Genomic DNA, 21,529 nt, shown 5'->3' with positions numbered 1-21,529 from the left:
AGTTATTATCTCTTCCAATTCATAGCTCACACAAAAACTTTTCTATCATTTAGTTGATAAAGATTTTACTTACACAAACGGAGTCTTTTAATCCATCTAACTGAGAAATGCATTCACTTCTTAGAATACTTCAAGTCTGATATTTATACCAGGCATACTGCAGGTATGCTTTTACTTATGCATATCGCCCTCACTCTTAAGGGACACTTGCAAAGTGAAGAACTGACAGATCTTGATCCTGCTAAGGTCACAGGGACTTAGCTATATTATAGCTTTGCTTAATCCTCATTGGTTTTGCCTACTGAGCACAAGGCTGTTTCCCTGACAACACAACAGCAGTTACCACAGTATCCAGAAACACATATGTTGTCCAGGTTTAAGGTATATCCCACCTGAAAATATATTATTTATTGCTATTTTCTATGGTCATTGCGGGGAAAAAAAATAAAAGCTGTGAAGATCTTCCAGACACTCTTACTTCTGTTAAACTTCTTACTATTACTTACTTCAAGGACCTTCCCTAAGTAGGTTGAACATTTCTGAAACTCAGTTCTTGAATTAGTGAGTACATGGAGCAAAAGTCACAGTAGGAAGCCATGGAATGTAAGGGAATTACTGAATGCTTATATATCTATATCTATATCTATATATATATACTATATATATATCCATATATACTTGATAGGTATATATAGATATATAGATATATATCTATATATACCTATCAAGTGCAAAACACAACATGAGAGAAAGCAAAAAAAATACCACTACAAATTTTAAGAAAAGGGCAATAACTGCTAGCATAGAAAGGGAGGGAACACTTGGTGTCTAAAATGAGAAGTCTGGGAACAAGTTTAAAGGTGGATATAGAAAGGAGATGGTGAGAAACTACACACTGCAGTAGTATTTTATATAAACACATATGGACCATGGCTATGTTTTTCAGTTTGAGAAAAGGATTTTACAATAATTAAGATAAAGTGTGAACCAAGAGAAAAAAATGCATCAATCTGTAGCTGAATATGGAAGCTGTGATTCTAAAAGTATTCTTCGGTGACTAATAGAAAAAAAATCCCCACTGAGACAGTAAATCTAGCCAGATAATTTCTTGCACTTCACCAAAAGCATGCAGTACAACGCATAGAATAGATCCCATATAAAATCACTTCATTGTTTTAAATTTGTTCAAACAATGCTGACAGGCTAAGCTTCTGGTGGTAGATTATTTACCTGACCATCTATCAACTAATTTAATATGAAAGCAAAATGCTTTTATTTTTCTTTTCTTGTGTGTGCACTAGCTAATGTTACAGAAATGCAGTATGGGATCATATGTGCTCTAACTCAACTCACACCAGGTAAATTCAGAATTAATAAATGAAACTTTATATAAGTAATGTTCACTGACAGGTGTCTGAGTGATTTTAGCTGAGATGAAGTGAGACTGAAGGAAGGAAAGAAGCAGACAGTAGCTTGACCTCATGGTTAATTGAGGAATGTCCAAGTCTGAGTCAGGCATTGCAATGGACTTTCCAGTAAAAAACAATTAGAAGACAAGGATTTAATCAATTGACAAAACAGCAGTTTGTTTCTAAGCAACACAGGTCACCAAGAATACATCACTCCACTCATATAATTGTTTTCCTATTGAATATAGTTGTACATCAGCTTTTAATTTTCTTTTTCAAATACCTCAAGTGTACAAACTTACATGACAAAAAAGATCAGGCTAGCACAACTATGAAGACAATTTCCCATGACACTGACCTTCTATCTTGAGGAACAGTGGCTTAAAATGTGAAGAAAATTATTGTGGGTTTTGGGGAGTCTTTTTGGCTTTGCTTAGTTAGTTTTGTTTTTAAACTCCCAAGAAACAATGATGAAGAGTTCAATCTGACTGGCCCACATTGGTCAATTTAGCGTCGGGAAGTTGTAAAAACTATGAATTCTACTGCTTTCAGAAAAAAAGTAGAATGTATAATTAAACTTATTTTTCTATGGACTACATACTAAATAAATAAATAAATAAATAAATACACAAATAAAAAAGTAAACCCGACCCATTGAAAGAATGCAGTAAGCATGACAATATCGATTTTCTTAAATGCCAAGATAGTAGTGATCAGCAAGATGCAGCAGGTATAGTAGCATAACCACAGTTACTCAAATTAAGAGCATTTGTTGAATACCATTTGTTCTTTAGTCTCTTCGTGCTTCGTGTTTTTAAGCAAAATTGTGAAAAGCTATTTTGAATAAAATAATGCGTATACAAAATTGTGAGTAATTATTTGCTCATTTCAGTTCTGAGAAAGCTGCTATTTACACAGGTGGCTGAACCACACAAAATGGTTGTAAAATATAATTAAATGAAACTAAGGGGCTTTTGCAAAATTACAGACTGTTTGAATTATTTTTAAAAAGAGTGTTCAGTCTGTAAAGACTATGAGCAGCTTGCATTATCCATGCTCTGTGAAATCATAGTCATAAAATATTTTACACATTTTAAAATTAATGTTAATATACAACCAAACCATTAACTAGGCATTTTAAGCCCTAATGATGAACTATTATGTAGGAGTTAAACTTTTATATTAAATACAACTACATTTAGAAAGAAATCTAATGGTATTAGACAAAGTACTTACAGCAATCCCCCCAGAGTTAATTCTTACAAAATTCTTTGAAACAGGTGACAGTTGCAAACACGGTTGGGCTGACATCATGTATTTTACGTCTGCACAAATGAAAAGAAAAGGACTATAGTTAGGAAAGGAAGCTAATTTTCACAACTACCTTAAAATGAAATGAATTACTTAATTTTCATAAGTACCTTTACAGCTGCAAAACACAGAAAAAAAGAACTACAAATGCTTAAAAAAAAGTATAATGACTGATGTGACAAATCTAAACCTAAATTTCTTTTAAAATAATTACTAATGAATAAACAATGAAGATTTCAAGTTCATTCCTTTTGGAGGAATACTGGGCAGGATAAAATCAAAGTTAAAACGATATAGGCCTTCCTGCAACAGAAGAAGGAATAAGAAATAGGAAAAGAAAGTGATCAAAAAGAACACAAGCACACTCAAGGTTAGTTCATTAGTAAAACCAAGATTCTCACATGTTAGTTCATGCTCACACCCACTCTAGAGGAGTATATGCTCACACCTACTCCCCGAGTTCCTACAACAGTCACGTAACAATGAAGATAGAAATAATGTTAAAATATATTTGTACAATATCATGTTAAAATATCATATAAAATATCATGTTAAAATATATTTCAAACAACCAAAGTTACATTAAAAACCAAGTTCCAAATAACATACTGATCACAATTGATACTTTATTACAGTAAATGGCTTTCCTAGCACATATGGAAGTAACACCTCTCTTGTCAGTTAACTGAGAATCATTAGAGCTACGAACACTTCCTTCACATGCAGGTTACTCAGGATTCAAAATCCTCACTTCTTAAACAACTTATTTATTGCCTCTTTTTTTGCAGAGGGGGTTTCACTAATCTAGGTAGCCAAGAAATTCCTCTAAAAATTCTATTATCAATTTCCTTAACTTACTATGCTTGTATGTTAATCATACCGTAACACAGATCAGTTGAAAGATTGTATTTGTGAGATAGATTTTGTGCTATTACTGTGTTAACATGGATACTGAACTGAAACTTGTCAGACTTTTCTCATTCATACAGAGAAATAAATGTTTCTTTTCTTCTAGGAATTCTGATATCTCCCCATATTCTCTGTAACTTATACATCAGAAGTTGCTGATTTCTTTCCTATGACATCTCTTCTTTTCCTGGATCCACTAGTGATTAGATCCTTCCACACCATTGGGACTTAAGCACTGAAATATGAATTTGACAACTCCAAAAGGACTAAATTATTTAAACGACACAACAAGATTACTGAAATTCAGCCAACAAGAACCTTTACTTTCATTCTAAATGCTCAAAATATTGTAAAAGGACAAACTAACAATATCAGTCACACATACTTCAAGGTTAGGCTCCTTTTCCTGAAAGGAAAGCAAAGCACAGGTTAAAAAGGGACCACTAGACACAGACACTAAAATCAGACATAAAATTTTCAATTTCCTAAAAACTGATGTAGCTTTCAGCATTAGAGGATGTAATCTTTAATGTTATGATGACAGATTTTTCTTTTTGTCATACTTAACAATGCCTTTTCAAGTGCACTCAGGTAATTACTGGAAGTAATAGCAAACCGAAACAACCTAAATTGCCAGCATCTCCATGTATCTGTCATACAAGTTTTCAATCACTGCAGTTCCAATTTCTATTTTTCTATCATAATTACTGTTCATTACAGCAACTACTTTAAGACATGCAAGAAATCTGCACTAATCTTAACAATTTTACAGTAGTAATTAATGTTTAACTACGTGCTTGTCTATATATTTGTTGTTTATACTTTTCCTATGAAAGAATATTTTTTGGATTGCAGAGCTGGAAAGGCAAGGCAATGCTTTGCCCCTTTTCAACAAAGGAATAAAGTTGATTTTGTGGTCAGCACATTGTACAAGGAAGCATGGACAAATTTTTGACCTCACCTTTCTCCTAGTACAGTAAGCCTTATAAAATCAGTTTTGCTTTAAAATCAGTCCTAGCAGAATCTCAAACGCTTCATCAAAGTTATATGCCACTTAGAACTTTCAAAATTTCATCATCTTTCTAGATGCACGTGGAGAAATATAATCTACAAAGAGTCTTACACAATCTGTAAAATGTATGTAAAGACCAAGTGATTGTCTCTGGTTGATAAAATTAATCATTTCACACTAAAAACTCAGTATTGGCAACTGATTAAAACAAACTATCTAAGACTTTGTAGACTTAATTTCTCTAATTGCATTAAGAAAGCTGCTAAATTTTTATAAATTTTAAATGGCATATTCTACTGCTGAAGGGTTTGAGACTCTTCTAGAGTTGTTTATAAAACAAAATATTGTTATACAAAGCACATATTTCAACACAGTGCAACAAATTCATTACATTTTCATATTAAAAGAAATTTTAAAGAGTATTAACCATATTGTATCTTTTTTCACTTTCAGAATAAAATAACACAATTAACTCCATGCCAGGAATTTTATACTTATAGCAGTTTCAGTGCTGTTAACTTGAAAACAAAATAGGTTATATTGAAATTAATAATTATCCGGTAGTCAGTGTCTGGACAGTTCAGAAATGTAGTGTTCAATGATCTGAAATTATTTAAGACCTCCTAATGAAATATAGAATGAACGACTTAAGAAAAAACCCAAACCAACCAACCCACAAACAGTTTTTTTCCATTTTGCTGGCTGTGTATCAACTGATTTTTTACAATCTTGATGTTCTGTCTGTAAATAGTGACAAAATCAGAAAGACTTGAGCTAATATATATACCAACAATGTATTTGTTTCCTAGCTCAGTCATCTGAACGTTAATAGAGAAGTATCCCTTCCTAAGCAGAGGGATAAATATATTTACAACTGGTCACCAGCCATCTCATCTGTAAGATGCTGGCTGTGTCTAAAGGCAAGACACACGAGCATACGGGTTAGTAAAAAATAAAGGATTCTCAGCTGAGGAAAAAAATTGAATTTTAGTGAAAGGTAAAAAACTCATGCTACTTGCACAAGTTAATCACAAGAACTATCACAAGGAAATACAGTATTTTCAATTTTCTTTGCTTAGGCTGTTCTATTTCAATCTCCAGAACACTACAAATCTGTCTCCTGTATTCCTTTATGTTATCACACTTCAGTTATTGTTGCCTACTCCTTTCACTCTGACTAGCAAGCTACATTCTTCCAACTTCTGTCACTACTGCCACCCCCTCAAACCAAGTGACTCTCTATCATCCACTGTCTTCCTTTTTTCTTGTCCCTTGAATGACTTCCAATCCTACACTCCTCATTCACTCCATTCTCAAACTCATCATCTCAGTTGCATGGAACCTGTTTCTGAGACAGAAATGCTAAGGTTGTCATGGAAAGTAGCTTAACTTTAACTTTTTTAATATGAAGTAGCAGATACCTCCTGCCTCATATATTGGCTTTTATATGCAATGCATATACTATATTCTTGCAGCACAGGTCCTTTTCATATTATTTCTTCTTTATTTAACAGTTAGAAGAGGTTCAGTTTTCAGCAGACCTGAATTTTGCAAAGGTTTGTAGCAAAGTCCAACTCAACAAAACTGCACTTCCAGAAGAGGTGGCTTCCCTTTCATGAGGATATTTTACTTGAATTAGCACTCACTATCTTGCAGTAGATACACTAATGGAAAAACCCAAAGAAGGAAAAAATGAGCAAGCTGCTCTTTAGATCTCTTCCTGTGAAAGGTGCAAAAAAAGCATATTTGTCGTCCCTGGATGGCACAAAAAAGTATTTCATAATTTATCATATCAGCTGCCTAAAACATACCTTGGGATTTCTATTCCCTGGGGAAAGAAAATTTTGATTCAATTTGCTTCAAGACTGATCACATTAGTTAAGCCATGTCATTATGATGGCTAAGAGCCAAATTTCTGTCCCATTGCACTTGGAAATGTAATGATGATGCATCTGCTGTGTAATTCGCCCACAAACTGTTTATCTATTGTGATAATTATGAATGCAAATAATATTATCTGCAAAGACAGAGATGCATAGTTTTTCTCACTGCTGTCTCAAAGATTGGAAAAGATCACTCAATGGCCAACAAATAATAAAAGACTGTATGATTAAATGTACAAAACTTTTTATAACTCTGCCCAGTGCAGAAAACTTCTGTTGCATATTTTGAATGGCAGGTTAAAGAGATGAAGAAAAGGTGAAGCTGTTTTTTTCACAAAAAAAACTATAATTAAATGCAATTGAGGATTTAAACTAGCATGAATTATTTCTAACATTAACTACCACAAAGCCTTAGCCCACTTGATGTCTGAAGAGCAACTGGCATTATCTACAGATCACTATTGATGTGATTAACATATCAATAAATAGTTCTAGTATTGCTAGAGAGGATTAGTTATATGATACAATTGCTTCATGTTCCCGTTTTGGTTCTGTTGTTACTCCAAGAAGACTTAAATAAAATGAAAATAAAAAGATTAATTTAGAATAAAGCTACGGTTATAGAAAGTAAACCTCATGTGTAATATAAAAAGTGCATCATATATACCAAAATCACTGTTGATTTTACAACACCTCTTCAGCTTTCAATGCTCACAAAATAACTCTTCCTGAATAGATCCAGTTCATAGCAATCATACTCCAAAAATGCTTCTCAGTATTAAGAGGAAGCTGCCTAGGACATAGTCCACTCATACATTGATACATCTCTTCAAAATCAAGACCAAATACTTCATGTATTGAGATTTGTCATCATTATGTTATCCAATTTGGTTTTGATTCCAGAATTGTAAACATTTCTTCAGATTCCAAGAACAAATTCTGACTCATCACATATGGGGGACAGTCTGAGGTACAGCAGCAAAACTCCTCTTACCAGCATACACTTTATTGGTACACACCCAGACCTGGCTACCTGGCTTTTTTACCAGCTCAAAAACAAGTCAGTCTTAATCCTGACCACAGCTTGCACTTTAACTCACCTTATGAGCAACCAAGTGTTCTATTAAAAAAACATTACTCAAAGCCATTTAGACGTGACCGTTAGAATATAAAATCAGCATCTACTTTGTTCATGCAAACAAAGAGCAAAGGAAGTCAATGGAAATTCATTTGTACTGCCTTATAATTCTGTATCCAATTATTTATCTAGTAATTCTGGGACTGCATGGCTGTGTTTGCTTGATAGGAATATTAATTCCAGTGATTGGAGAGACTGTGCAAGGAGGGCAGGAAATATATTTTGCTTAGTGTTTAGCACATACTACTTCTTCTTTTTGTGTTCCTCAGAGGCTAACTTAGTAGTCTTACAGGTATATGATTCCTTATTAATTCAGAAATATAATCACATTTTATAGCTGTGCCTGCATCATTTTTTCTCTTGATTTAAAAATTCTGTACCTCAGTCAGGAAGAAATAATTAACAGACAGTCCATCATCTCTTAGGGCAGGTTACTCTCCTCACACACAGTTAAACTGCACAGTACCAAGTCATTCTTGTACCAGTTTAACAACTTAGAATATTTCAAAGACAGAATAAGCCATTATTTCTTTCTCAATATCAATATAGTACTATTTTTTAAAAACTGTCAACAAATTTGAAAATAAGCAGATTCTTATGCCAGTTCAAAATTAATTTTCCCTTTCCAATATTATTGTTCCTTCCTCTTTTGACAGTGACTACTGTTAAAGTTAAGATAAAGATTTTCTCTCAAGGCCAAGAAGAGTAATTGCAAGTTGCATATCATTCCCATTTTCATTTTTCAAAATGTATCTTTTAAAATATGTCTTATGCACTAAGCAAAAAACATTGAGTAAGTGTGGCGGTGCATTCCCTCTGGCTGCACTGTGATCTCAGAAATGCTCATTAGGCCTCAGCCTTGACAAACAGCACCTGGACTAAGCCCTTGAGCTTATTAAAAATATTGTCTGCTCCCAAGAACTTGTGCTGTGTAGCACAAACCACTTTGGAAACTTACATTTCTTGTCTGAATAACAACTCCAGTGGAACAACACTTTTGTAACTGAAGTTACTACCTGAATTGTGGCCAAGATTGAAGATTATTATGACTTAAGCCAATTCTTTTATGACTCTAGAAACAGTGGTCCCAAGCAGAGCTGTCCTTTCAGAAGGAATTTCTTCTCAGAACAGATTGTTAGACTGGAATTCATTGGAACGAACTGTCCAGGGAGTTTGTGGAGTCACCATCCCTGAAGGTGTTAAAGAAACAACCCGATGTGGCACTAAGTGCCATGGTCTAGCAATAAGGAGGCGACCAGTCAGAGACTGAAGGTGATGATCTTAGAGGTCTTTTACAACCTCATAAATAATTCTGAACTCTTCTGGCCTGCAGTGGTCTGTGATCAGCAAATTCCTCTGAGCGGGGCACCTCTCAGGAAGTCCTCTACTTGGACTTGTCATTGTACAGTGAACAATGACAATGGACCCTGCGCTGATAACCCTGCTCCTTGAGGCTCAGCCTGTTGAGAAGATGCAAAAGCATCCAATGTGAGTATTTCCCTGACCTTGAGGGAAATTTTTCACAAGTGACTGCCTACCTTGTACATACACCTTCAGTCTGTATGTGTGCAAGTATGAATAAGCTAATGTACTATGAATGTTGCTCTCTTAAATTGTTAAGTAATTTAGGTTTCTAAGGAAGCTAGGCCTGAGGTGAATTACTGTTGTGCTTACAGTAAATTATATAGAATCTTTTGATAGATTATTTAAATATCAATTAAATGTGCTATTAAGTTTAAATGCTGTTAAAACATTTAGGCCTAAATCATTGGTCAAGTCTGGGCCAAAATGGTCTAGTCCGAATTTTGTGACCCTGCAGGACTGTCTCTCTTACTCATTTTTATCATTAACCCTTTCCTGTTCTTGCCCTTTTTCCATCTCCAGCCTACACATAGATAATTTTTGGCTGGTTTTAGTTTTAGGTAGATTGATTTTAGGTTCTAGTCCAATTTCTCCTGTTTGTGCTTTAACCATTGAATAAGTAGAATGAACCTTGCTGATGAACTTGGTTGCACTGTCACTTAAATATTAAACCTGCCTTGGCCACCACCGTTGCTGGTAATTCTTTGAGAGACCTAAAATAATCATTTGCAACAGTAAACTGGTAATGGTATTTTTTCACAACTCTAACCTATAGATTTATAATGAGACAGCTTAACATAAAAAGTATGTATATACATACTATGTATGTATATACATAAGTTACATATGCTTACATAGACATAGATACATATATAGATAAAAATAGATATATTCACTAAAATTCATCCTGAAATATTGAAAACATTTACACATATGATCTATCACTGTTAAAAAAAAAATTCCCACCATAATGCAAATATGCATCTGCCTTTATAATCACATCTGCTTCCAAAATTTATTGGCATGTGTGCAAAAAATCCCATATTCTTGAAAAAAAACAGGGAGTTAATGAACTTTCCATTAGAGAAAAGTAAACAAAAAGCAACCAAGAAAAAACATACCAAAAACATGTAAAACCATGTCTATTCACAATAATATTTAATTTAGCATTTCATAAACATTCAAAGGAAATTTAGAAGGTAATGTATATACAAAGAGTAATTTAACAGCAAAAGCATAGGTAAAATTTTAAAGACTGTGTAAGGTAAAAATATTCTTTCAGAATGACCAAAATGGGATCAAAGTGAGAGATAGACAATATGCAAAAAGTGACAGGAGAGCATTAGACGGATCATTCTTTTATACTTTAACTTCTTTTATGAAAACATCTTCCAGTTTAACTTGAAATTAAAGAAAAATATGGTAACACCATATCCACTTCCAATGAAGTAAAACAATTCAGGTGCAGGGGGTTGAAACTAGATGGTCTTTAATGTCCCTTCCACCCCAAACCATTCTATGGTGCTATGAAATTGTAACAAGCATATTAAACTTAAGACCAATGAAAAGGCTTCAGGGCAAAATCACCAAAGCAGCAAGTCTTAGGCAACAACAAATATATGGTCTCTGTCTGCTACAAATGCTAGTTTAAGACATGATTTCAGAGATTGGCCCTCAGTTAAAAAACAGGCTAAACCCTATTTTTGTAGAGACAATAAAATAAACTGATAGCTCAGTATCCAATTGTACATAGCACACTGAGAATTAGTCCCAAGTTACATCAACTAATGAGCTGCTACCAAATAACACATGCTAAAAGTCAAATGCTAAACTAAGAAAAAACAACAAATTAGAAAATATGGCTTAACCTTCACCTCACACATGTTCCCAGGCATCAGCATCTTCTGTATTTAACTCCTATCATAAATGGATTTCTGAGTCATGGCAATGGAATAAACAGTAATTACTAGCAATAACTATAAATTACAACGTATAATTTTCTACTTCATTTAAACACATAATCTGCCTATACAAGCAACAAAAGGACCACACCTGTCACAAATGAGATCCAGCATATTTATCATAATGTCAAGTCAAACTGGTTCCTAGTGATTTAGCTGCTGTCATTTTGTTGCAAGGACTACTGTTTTGTGTCACAGCATTTGATTTTATTTTCTTTAAAAAAACAGCCTGAAATGGATTAAATAACGAACAAACTTCCAAATTAGGGGCGGAAAGCCCCATAATCTAAAAAGACAGAATTTCATATTATACCCAATTTAAAATTGTAAATAAAAAAATTCTAAGTTGTATAAGAACAGAAATAAAACCGTTCACATATATGAAAAAAATTTCCCAAGTTTACAACTTGACTGAAAGCAAATCTTCACACTCACTGTTACAGTACTGCAGCCAATATATTAGAAGAAAATAGAAATGCTTTTAAGCAGATTACATTGTTTCTCAACAAGCAACAACTACATATCTGCTCTGCTCAGAAGCTGTAACAGTATAAACAGGTATATTACTGGAGTATGAAAACAAGGTCACTTTGGCCTCTAAGTCTGTGTGACTGGGATATGGCAAATATGGTCATTTTCCCATTAAAATAATTAATCATTAAATCCCTTCTTAAAATTTTTACATGTTAAGGACTGAGTAAAGAAATATATCAGTGTTCTCTAGCTAAAAAAATAGCACTCACTTCCTTTAATTCTTTATTGTCTCTCAAAACACTTTATTTTTCATTGCTTATGAATGGAGTCTGAACTACAGTCAGAAGCTTGTGCTTCATCTATTTTATTATTTTACTGATTTTTTTTCCCCCCACAGCTTCATACCTAAGATTCTAAATAAAAAAAAGGTGATTTTGTTTTTCCTCAAAGAAAGTTAATCAGAACCCCTTGCTCCAGTTTGCTCACATTCAGGGTTACTATTCATTGCTGACCTGCTCTGGGAAAGTGGCATTCCTGTTCTGTGAGGCACGTCCCATCCAGAAAAGCTGCTTTAATGAGAATTACTTCACTAATGGTTGTGTAATCGCTATCCTGAACTTGATTATTAATGATTTTATCTTACTGCTTTACATACTTGCTGGCTTGAAGGTGGTGAAATGTTTCCAAGCTTTCGATGTGCCAGCAATAAAAAAATATATGTGTTTCATATTACATAATGAAAATGCTTATCATACCTTGGTAGTTTTTGAGAACACTGTGATAAATCCAAGTCTATTAAGCAGTTTGCTAGCAGATTTCTGTTTATCTTAACAAAATTGTAACAGTGATATACCTGCATTTTTAAGCTGTCAGTAATGACAATATTTCACCAAATCATAAGCATGGCATTTTAGGACCTTAGGCTTAACTTCTTTGATGTTAATAATTAAAGTAGTATGTAATATTTAACCAAGTTAAATATTACACATAACTTTTTTGTTGTAAATATTATTTTTTTTGGCTGCTGTAGATCAGCAGATTGTTAAAGAGCTGGTGATAGGATTTGCTAGACTCTATAATTGTAGGGCAGAATTATTTCTCCTAAACTCACACATTGCCTTCTTCCTTTTGTGGAGGTATCCCATACATTTAGATTAGGACTTCTACTTACATTGCCAAGACCTGATGTAGAATTCATACTTCATAGAATCATCAGGGTTGGAAGAGACCTTCAAGATCATCCAGTCCAACTGTCAACAGAGTACCACCATTTTCACCCCAAGTGCCATATCCAGGCACCTGTAATACAAACCCTTTGTGGGAAAACTAACTAGTTTTACAGACTGATTAACATATGTAAGAATTTTTGGTCTTCCAGTATTTCTGAAATATGAAATATACATGAAGAGAAATGGAATCTCAACTGAGTAAAGCAGAAAAAAAATCCTCTCTTCAGTGAGGAAATAGACAATTTAGAAAGAGGAGGGATAGCAGAAAGAAATGTGAAGGACAATAAGCAGGTCTTGCATAAGAGAAAACAAAAGCTGGGAGAAATTAAGCTAGTATGCTTTCTGAGTAAGCTCACAGGAACAGTGGTCAGTAAAAATTATAGTAGTATCAGTTGAGTAAGGGGGAGGAAGACAGGATCATTACAAAAAGCAGAGGCTGGAGAAATAAGATTCAGCTAGGGTCTGAAATGGAACTAATGGAAGAATAACAGTCAGTCTTATAGTATTTTTTGTGTTTAATAGTTTTGCTCTTTCACACCACAGGGTTTGAATTAATACTCTATTTATTTCTGAAATACTATTCCAGAGAACTACAATTACAGCATTAAAAATGTAAAAAGATTATGTGGAATACACACTACACCTGATTATCTAAAACACAAGGATGAATAAGGCTTGCAAAAGGAATAATATGGCATAGTATCTAGAGCTGTCTTAAGAACTTCTTGACCCATACAACGACAATGCATACAAAATAATAAGCTAAATAATTTACATTTTTGTTCTCTCTCTCTCTCCATTTTCTCTTTTAATGCTTTATGCTTCAACTTTGAAAACAAGCTTAGAAACTGAGACAAGTCTTTCGACTACATGGAAATAGTCCAGAGTCTAAATGGTGACAAGACACCAGCCAGATAGGGTCAGCATCACATTGATGAAGAGAACAACTGTAAATTTCTCATCAGGGTAATTGGGAGGCAGTGTCTTATGACAGGATTAACTTTTGAAAAACTAAAATATGGATCACCATTACAAGTTAGCATAAATTTCTAAACGGCATGCTTAAAGGTTATGGCACTACCCCTTAGCCCAGACTGTTAAAAAGTAAGTGAACAAGTGAACTCTCAACAGATTAACAGAATCCTGTCAGAATTTTTCCTAAGCATTATCATTCATCTTAGGTCTCTATAATATGTATTTTACTGATTATGACTGGATTTGGATTAAAACCAGAATTTAAAACCTCAAAATTAAAATCAAAGTTAAAACCTCAACTCCAAACTATTTTCTCCCTTAAGTAACAGAAGTATCTCCAAATATCTCTTGCTAAACCAAACTGTAATTACAATTAACTACTTATACAGATTTAACACCTCCATTATTTAGTAATTGCATCATTTATTCTTCCATTTTTGTCCTGAATTTCCTGTAGTTCACCTCACAAAACACGTGTTTTTTTCTGCTTGTAAAATTCCACATTACAATTTATGGCATCATCATGGCTGAACCAAACCTGCATACTTTGAACAGTCTAAGGGATCCTGAAAACAAATTATAAATAAAATCTTTTTCACTGATGAGGATATGTTCATCATAGAGAAAACAAATGCTATAAAGTGAATGGGTAAAGAGGAACCATTTAAAAAAGTTTCTGTTGTATAATTCAAACAGAGTATAATAAATTACAAGGCTCAACAAAACAAGAAATTACAATTACTGAAAAATTATGCTCTAAGGAGACGCTGTTGCTGTTCTACATGCTGACATGTTATACACAGGATGGAAGTACTCACTTTAATCTTACAAAAAGGCTGGAAGTAGTAGCTCACAAAAACAGAAGTGAAGGGGACGAGAAACAAATTATCTAAGTGTCAAAAACTCTCACGAGGAAAGCAACACTACTTCCTCTATTTCAAGAGAAGTAAGCTAGAGATATTTAATAAAAATGTTATTCTCTTCCTTTTGCACAAACAAATTCAAATAATACCTATCATTGGACAACAGAAAAGAAGATGATAGGATATTTAAGTTAGAAGTGACGCAGAAAATGTTTAAAGAAGTCATATTTCTGTAGTTACTTAAATTTCAACAATGTCATGTTGAAAGAAAAACATTATTAAAACCATGAGTCACATATAAAATTCAGGGGGGTAAAGTAATTATTTAATTTTCTATTGTAATAAGTAACTTTGTGGGAAAGAAACTACTGCAGCAGTAAGAAAGTTATCACCATTTTTTTGTCTATTTATAATTTGAAATACTGAACATTGTGTTTGCAAAAGAGTTTTCAAAATCACTGTGTTTTTAAAAAAATAGTTAAAAGCATATGCACCCATACACAGTCTATGTCTAATTTTTGTTAGAAATCTTCATTTATTAGTATTTTAGTTATATTTGATATTCTATATCTAGTTCTTCTTTTACCATGGAATCAAACTGTTAAAAACACTCATTAAAAAGGATTATTGAACAGAGGTTCCCTAGGCAGCTAATTACAAGCAGCAGCTGTGTAACTCCATTAACAAAATTATGTGCATCTTAGTTTCCATGTCTCATATTATGCAGCATAATATTAAATTTTATTTACATAACCTATATACAAATATGGGATTAATTTGATGCTGTATCAGCTGTAAAATCTCTCAGATACACTTATTTCTTGTTTCAAAATCAGAAGTGTTTTTTTGTGCTTTACCTGATCCATTAATCAACATCAGGCATTAATTCATTAAAAAAAATTCAAATCAAAGTACAGAATTTAACTGATTTAAAATAAATTTAGTTGCACTTGCCTTTTATAGCTTTTCACCTTTTCTTATTCCAAATACAATGATAAACAAATATATGCTCATAGAAAACAAAAATGTACATCTAAATCTTGGAAAGATACCTTTCTCAAAGTGGAGGACCAGGGATATTCTGTTCCAGTAGATTCTTCTGATTTGTGCAGCATGTATTGGTCCGGTATCTGCAGCAGGTTATCAGCTTTAATGAAAGAAATTTATGCTGCTATCCAATGTAAACTGACCACAAGACAGATTAAATTGACTTCACTTACATATCTTTTTAATTATTATGCAAGAGAATTCTTGCCACAGAAAATATGAAAAAAATTTAAAATGGAAAAGAAAGAAGAATTTATTAAATTTTTATGAATAGTAGGAATTCTACTCAAGGCTATAGTAAATTTTCAAATCTTCCACTGAACAGAAGTACAAAAAAACAAGAAATTCTACTAGAAACTTGTTAGTGTTTGTATAAGAAAACATCTAATACCAGTAGGTATCCACTATTGTAACTGCAGTTGAAAAAGCTGTCTTGAATAGAGCAGCCTGAGCATCTGTATCTGTTACTGCCAAAGAGAAGCAAAAGTATGGTGAGAGGTATAAAAATACAAAGGGCAGAATGAGCTTTGATGTCAGTAACTACCACTGAAAAGAACAAAGAGTCACCTCTTTACAGACAATGAAGATGGATCTACCTGAGTATATGCCCAGATTAAGGATACTTCAAATTCAGTAAGGTTTCCAGAAGAGGCAGGAAGAAAAGAGTGCATTCCAACTATTGTTAATGATTCATTCTGACAAATGCTGCTCCTCTGCTGCTAAAAAAGAACTTGTAATTGATATAATTTCTTTGGGAGCACTCATTCTGCATAAAAGGATAAACACACTGAGAATTAGCTGATCCTAATGTAAAAAAACAGCTTCTAAACCCAAGGGCAAAACAAGATGTGCTAGACTTTGAATATAAACTGTGTACAATGAGTTAGAACTTAGAGCATATGTTTGGAATAAGGCAAACCTACATATGAACATGGGTATAATTATGCAAATTTGAAGGTAGGTGATCAATGGTTTTCTAAGGTATTTAGCAAACTGATACTCTTTCCAGTCATAAGGTTTTTAAAGCTGGTGTATTCACCCACTGCTTTTGTGTATGCTTGACAGCCCAACCATTATTTTCTTTAGTTTCATTTCAAATCTCATTCATACAACATTTCTCTGGGATGAAGCAGGACATCTATCATCCCTCAGGGGATGGAATTTCAAAACTGTCATCTGCAAAGACACTGTTCTGTCCAGATGGCAGGTGCCAAACACCGATATTGAAATTAAAGAGCTTACAAAGTACATCCAGGAAAAGGCACTGAAGGGGCTTGGGGCCTCCCACTCTCCACATGGCTCAAATGGACAAAAGGGATAAATTTTTGCCATTGAACCTAAAGAACAATTCTAATAGTTTCTGCTATCGCTGTGGATAATGAAAAGAGAATGGTTAGTGCTGGTACTTTAGAAATCTGACAGAACACATAATTCAGAATGTAAAAACAAAATGTATGTATAAGCCTTGGTAGGACAGAAAGGTTGGGGTAGATAAAAAGGAGAAGAAAGACACATCATCAGATGTCTTTCTGAGGAATATGAAGTAGGAAATAAACAAATATATGGGCAAGACTAATTGCAATTGCAGGAGAGAGTAAGAATCAACAGAGCAAAGAGAAATGGAAATGGGAATAAGTGAGACAGCTGGGGAAAATCAGAGGCAGAGTTGCACACTGTTTTAGAGGCTTACTACTGGTTTAATCACAGAATTTTCTCCACTGTTTCATGATTTGAAATGATCCATCAGTAACAGTAAGGCAGTCAATGCTTCCCCACACAAGTTGCTAAATTTCTGTCATTTGTTTAAAATGCTTATCTGTGCCACAACTCAAAACATGAACAATTGGATGGCTTTTTTTTCATCTTTTACTATGGCCTGTATCCAATCATTCTATATTAAATCAAACTTTCAAAGAGAATTTTACTTGTTTTAAGGCAGACTGTTTATTCCTGTTTAAATCTTCTAGTCAGAGCACATGTAATCAAATAAGAAACTGCTTATGAATAATTCAAACTTTTTTCAAAATTGCATTTCCATAGCCATTAAGCAGAGGCACAATACTATTCCTGTCATTATCAGCAACTCCTACACTCAAGAAGAAAAGAAAACATCTATTAGATCAAGAAGAAAACATCTATTGGAATCAGTCTGAGAGCCAAATTAATACTGGCATAAGAGGAGAGAAATTAGCAACTTGAAAGATAAATCTTTACTGTAGAAAAGAAGTTATATTCTGTGTACTAGCATTACCATGCAATGATGTACCACTAATTTTTTATTAAAATAAGGAACTGGGCATATTAGCCCATAGTCTTTCCTTTGTCTAGCTACATCAAAATCACTTTGATTTTAATATTTATATCATCAGTTCTACCCTAATTAGCTAAGTACTGTTGATTAAAGAACAATGTTGAAAACCTGATGTTTTACCAGGCATACTTCCAACGTAGAGCATGCTTGACCAATGTTCCCTTTCAACATAACGAGAAAGAGCTATCCAAGGCTTTTAAGTGCTGGCATTTGTTCCTAGAATTCTAGCCAAATTCCAGATCACTTGGTTACATTATGCTTACTTGAATTCCTTCTCTACTTCAAAAACAGACACACTATTCTTATTTTTATACTCTAAAAACATAACTGAACAGAATTGTTAGTACACAATAGCCATACTATTTCTGAAAAAAAAAGCAGTTGCATTTCAGTAACATCCAGGAGGATTCTAGTTACATTTCACACATTCTTTAATAATGCTAGACAAAAACCACAGTAAAAGAATGTAGGACAAATGTGCACAGTTAATGAGCATTTATTGAATAACAAAGATAAAATACTAGCTGATGAGGCCTTGAGAGTATTTTAAGTACTACTCAAAATATTTCAGCCCATTGTTTATAAAGCAATACATCTGTAAAATTATAGACTTACAATTTATTAGCCTAGAAAAATCTGATTTATTAACAGGATTTTTATCTTGCAGAAACACTATGCCAGAAAATGAATTAAACTGTGCATGGCAAAAACGAACCATCTGAACTTTACTTACTACTTTACTGCCTTCTTTTTTCTAAAAAAAAAACAGCTGTAGAGAGCTTTCATTCATCTACACCAAGCACACAACTATTCTATGCATAAAAGAATGACTACAAGAAAAATGTTCACAAAATTTTGGTTCTGACTGTATTGTGACACAGATGTGAGTGGATATGTGTAATTACTGGGGTTGACTAAAACCATCTTTTGACAGTACGTTTTACATACAATTTCCCAAGGCAGAGAAATAGTGATTCAGAATTTCAAGACACTGCTTAAGCTATAGAACTAACGCAATTTGTGTTGCCTTGATCCTCTTTGTTCCAATGGGTTCTAATGGAACCCTCTTGGCCACCCACCTGTACCAGTCACATTGCTCCATGAATTTTTGTTCAATTCCACTCTCTAATCATCACCTTTTTTTATCCCTTGCCTGCTGCTTTCCCCTACTACTACTCCTATTATCCCACTAAGGAAGCACAGAATCCTCAACCCAAAATGCCCAACTTCCTGATTGAGAAAAATAACCATAAAGGAAAGAAAGTGGTAATAAACCCAAACCAAAACTACTAAGAAGAAGGAGATGCTTAGAAATGGGTAATGAAATTCAGTGAAACCACAGCGTTTCCAAAATAAAAATGTCCTTAATTCCTCATGCCTTTGTTTCGTGCACTTGTTTAAAGCTGTATCAACATGTCAGTCTCTACTTCTCCTGTAATTTACTGTGTCCTTAAGACATGTATGTACTAATTATTCAGAGAGGTTCTAATAAGTTTCTTACTTCCTTTTGTTTTGCTTATGTGAATTTTTAATCAGTCAGGCAGCTTGGTTCTTTCTTTTTTTCCACCATTTACACTCAGCTTTTGCTGTTCTGATGCTTTATTTTACTCTTTTGATGCTTGAAATGGTTAAGCACTGTCTACCTTAAAACTGCAAAATCTCTCCAAAAATTTTCAATCAAAGTCATTAGTGGATTTTTAAAAAAACAATCAAACTAACAAACAAAAAACAAACCAAACCCCCATCTGCTTTAGTAAGTCTCTGAGTAGTCTCATAAATTAAGCCAAATGGCATAGATATTTGAAATGCTATTCCACTCATATTCCTCTCTCCACCATAGTGGACTGTAATTCCTACCAAGCACGTCACGCTGGAGATAACAAATTGTCACTTTAAGCTGAAAAATCCTTCAGTCCTTGATTTAAACGTGCAATTGCTATAACTGAACTAAATGGAACCATATTGTCTCAGATGCAGCCAGAAAGATTTTGCTTAAGAAGATTAAATTATCTTCTTCCTTACTTAGTTATCAGTACAAAAAAGAATCACAAAAGTCAGCCACAGAACACCACATGTTCCTCCACTGGAAGCACTTTGCCCTGTCTCAAAAACATCAAAACTTCCCTGCACTTCTCTTGCCTTAATCTTGCCCAGTAATTTACTGACTCACTCAAGGTGAACCTACACACTAATGATCCATTTTGCAGTACAGAAAACAATGCACCCAGTCACAATATTTTCCTGCACACAGCACACCTGTTAACTTTCCAAGCCTCATTATACATTATCAGTATTGAACACACTTTTTAAATATAAAGAGATTACTTAACCAGTGAATGCAGGTCTTGCATATGTATTGTATGAAAACCCATTAGTATTGCTAAGTGTTAGTTCTGCAACTGCTTGAAGTGGAGGACTTTGTTTTGTAGGACTGGTACAGCAGACTCATCCCAGTGCTCTTTGTGCAGATAATAGAAATATGAGAATGTTGAAGCATCAGTTCAACCTGAAAGTCAGATAGCTAATGCTCTTGTTTAAAAATAAAAGAACAGCTAGAGAGCTGGGGGGGAAAAAAAAGAGCAGAGGATGCAAATTCAAAATACACAAAACAATAACATTCTTTGCATAATGAAGGGTAATCTAATTTTTTCACACAAAGCCAGGTTAAGTTATGGAATGCCTTACCACAAATCACTGTCAATATCAAACATTTACAGAGACTCAGAAATGTCTGCATGTGTTCATGGAAGGAAAGGTTAATTGTATTAGCTTATGTCAATGCATGAAGTCCTTTATCACATTCACTGGTGGCAGGGAGAAAGTTCGGAATGGCAATGGAGTATATGCTAACGATTTCTCCCCATTTCTTCCCCAAAATCTTTCATTGACCATTGCTAGAGACAGGAGACCAGGCTAGACCTAATGGGTTGTGACTCAATATAACTGTTGTCTTGTGGCAACAGAGAAAACCAAGTTAGAAGCCAGGACAAGCTTCCATGGTGCTGTTCTAAGAGCCAGCAGGGGCCATGGAGCTGAGAAATGCTCCGAGCAACCACCTGTGGAAACACAGTAAGCACAAACCGCAAAATCATGATTTTTTTTGCGTTTTTTAGTTTTCTGTCCTCAGTACAGACATGAGGATCCGGAAGAGGGTATATGTGAAGGACAAATAAATTCAAAACTAAGTTTTAAAGAGGTCATGCTCAATCATTGTCAGAGGGGATAAACACCCTGAGATTAGCTCAGGTGGTTAGAGCATAGTGCTAATAATGCCAAGGTGGCACATTTAAATCCAGTGCAGCCTATTTGCTTAAGAGCTGGACTTGATGATCCTTGTGGACCCAACTTCCAACACAGACTATTCTGGAATTTTGTGATTCAAATAACATAAAGTAAAAACAAAGTAAAATGAGTAATAAACTGGGAGGAAAGAGTGAAAAGAAGCCCTAGGAGGAGTGGAGGCCATTTAGCCTCTTTGTAACTTCTCAGGAAAAACCAAGCAAATAATATAAACCATAACATTACAAGTAAAAAAAAAATTTAAAAATATAATTTTTTGTGAAGTATGTTTATAAACAATCTTGTTGATACAGGAAAAAGCAAATTTTGGTGCACAAAAGGAAACTCTTTAACACAGACACTTTT

The 21,529-nt window shown here is 34.0% G+C and overlaps 1 protein-coding gene across 1 annotated transcript in view; it reads right to left on the bottom strand.

The window, feature by feature from the left end:
- PRLR (prolactin receptor) overlaps positions 1–21,529 on the bottom strand; it is a 154,563-nt gene that overhangs the window by 130,935 nt on the left and 2,099 nt on the right. The window contains exon 3 of the mRNA XM_059492775.1: positions 2,646–2,734. The gene's annotated coding sequence lies outside the window, so the exon portion shown is untranslated. The remainder of the gene's footprint in view (positions 1–2,645; positions 2,735–21,529) is intronic.

This window comes from Ammospiza nelsoni, chromosome Z (genome assembly GCF_027579445.1).
Source record: "Ammospiza nelsoni isolate bAmmNel1 chromosome Z, bAmmNel1.pri, whole genome shotgun sequence".
NCBI lineage: Eukaryota > Metazoa > Chordata > Aves > Passeriformes > Passerellidae > Ammospiza > Ammospiza nelsoni.
This window is presented reverse-complemented; position numbering and strand designations above follow the sequence as displayed.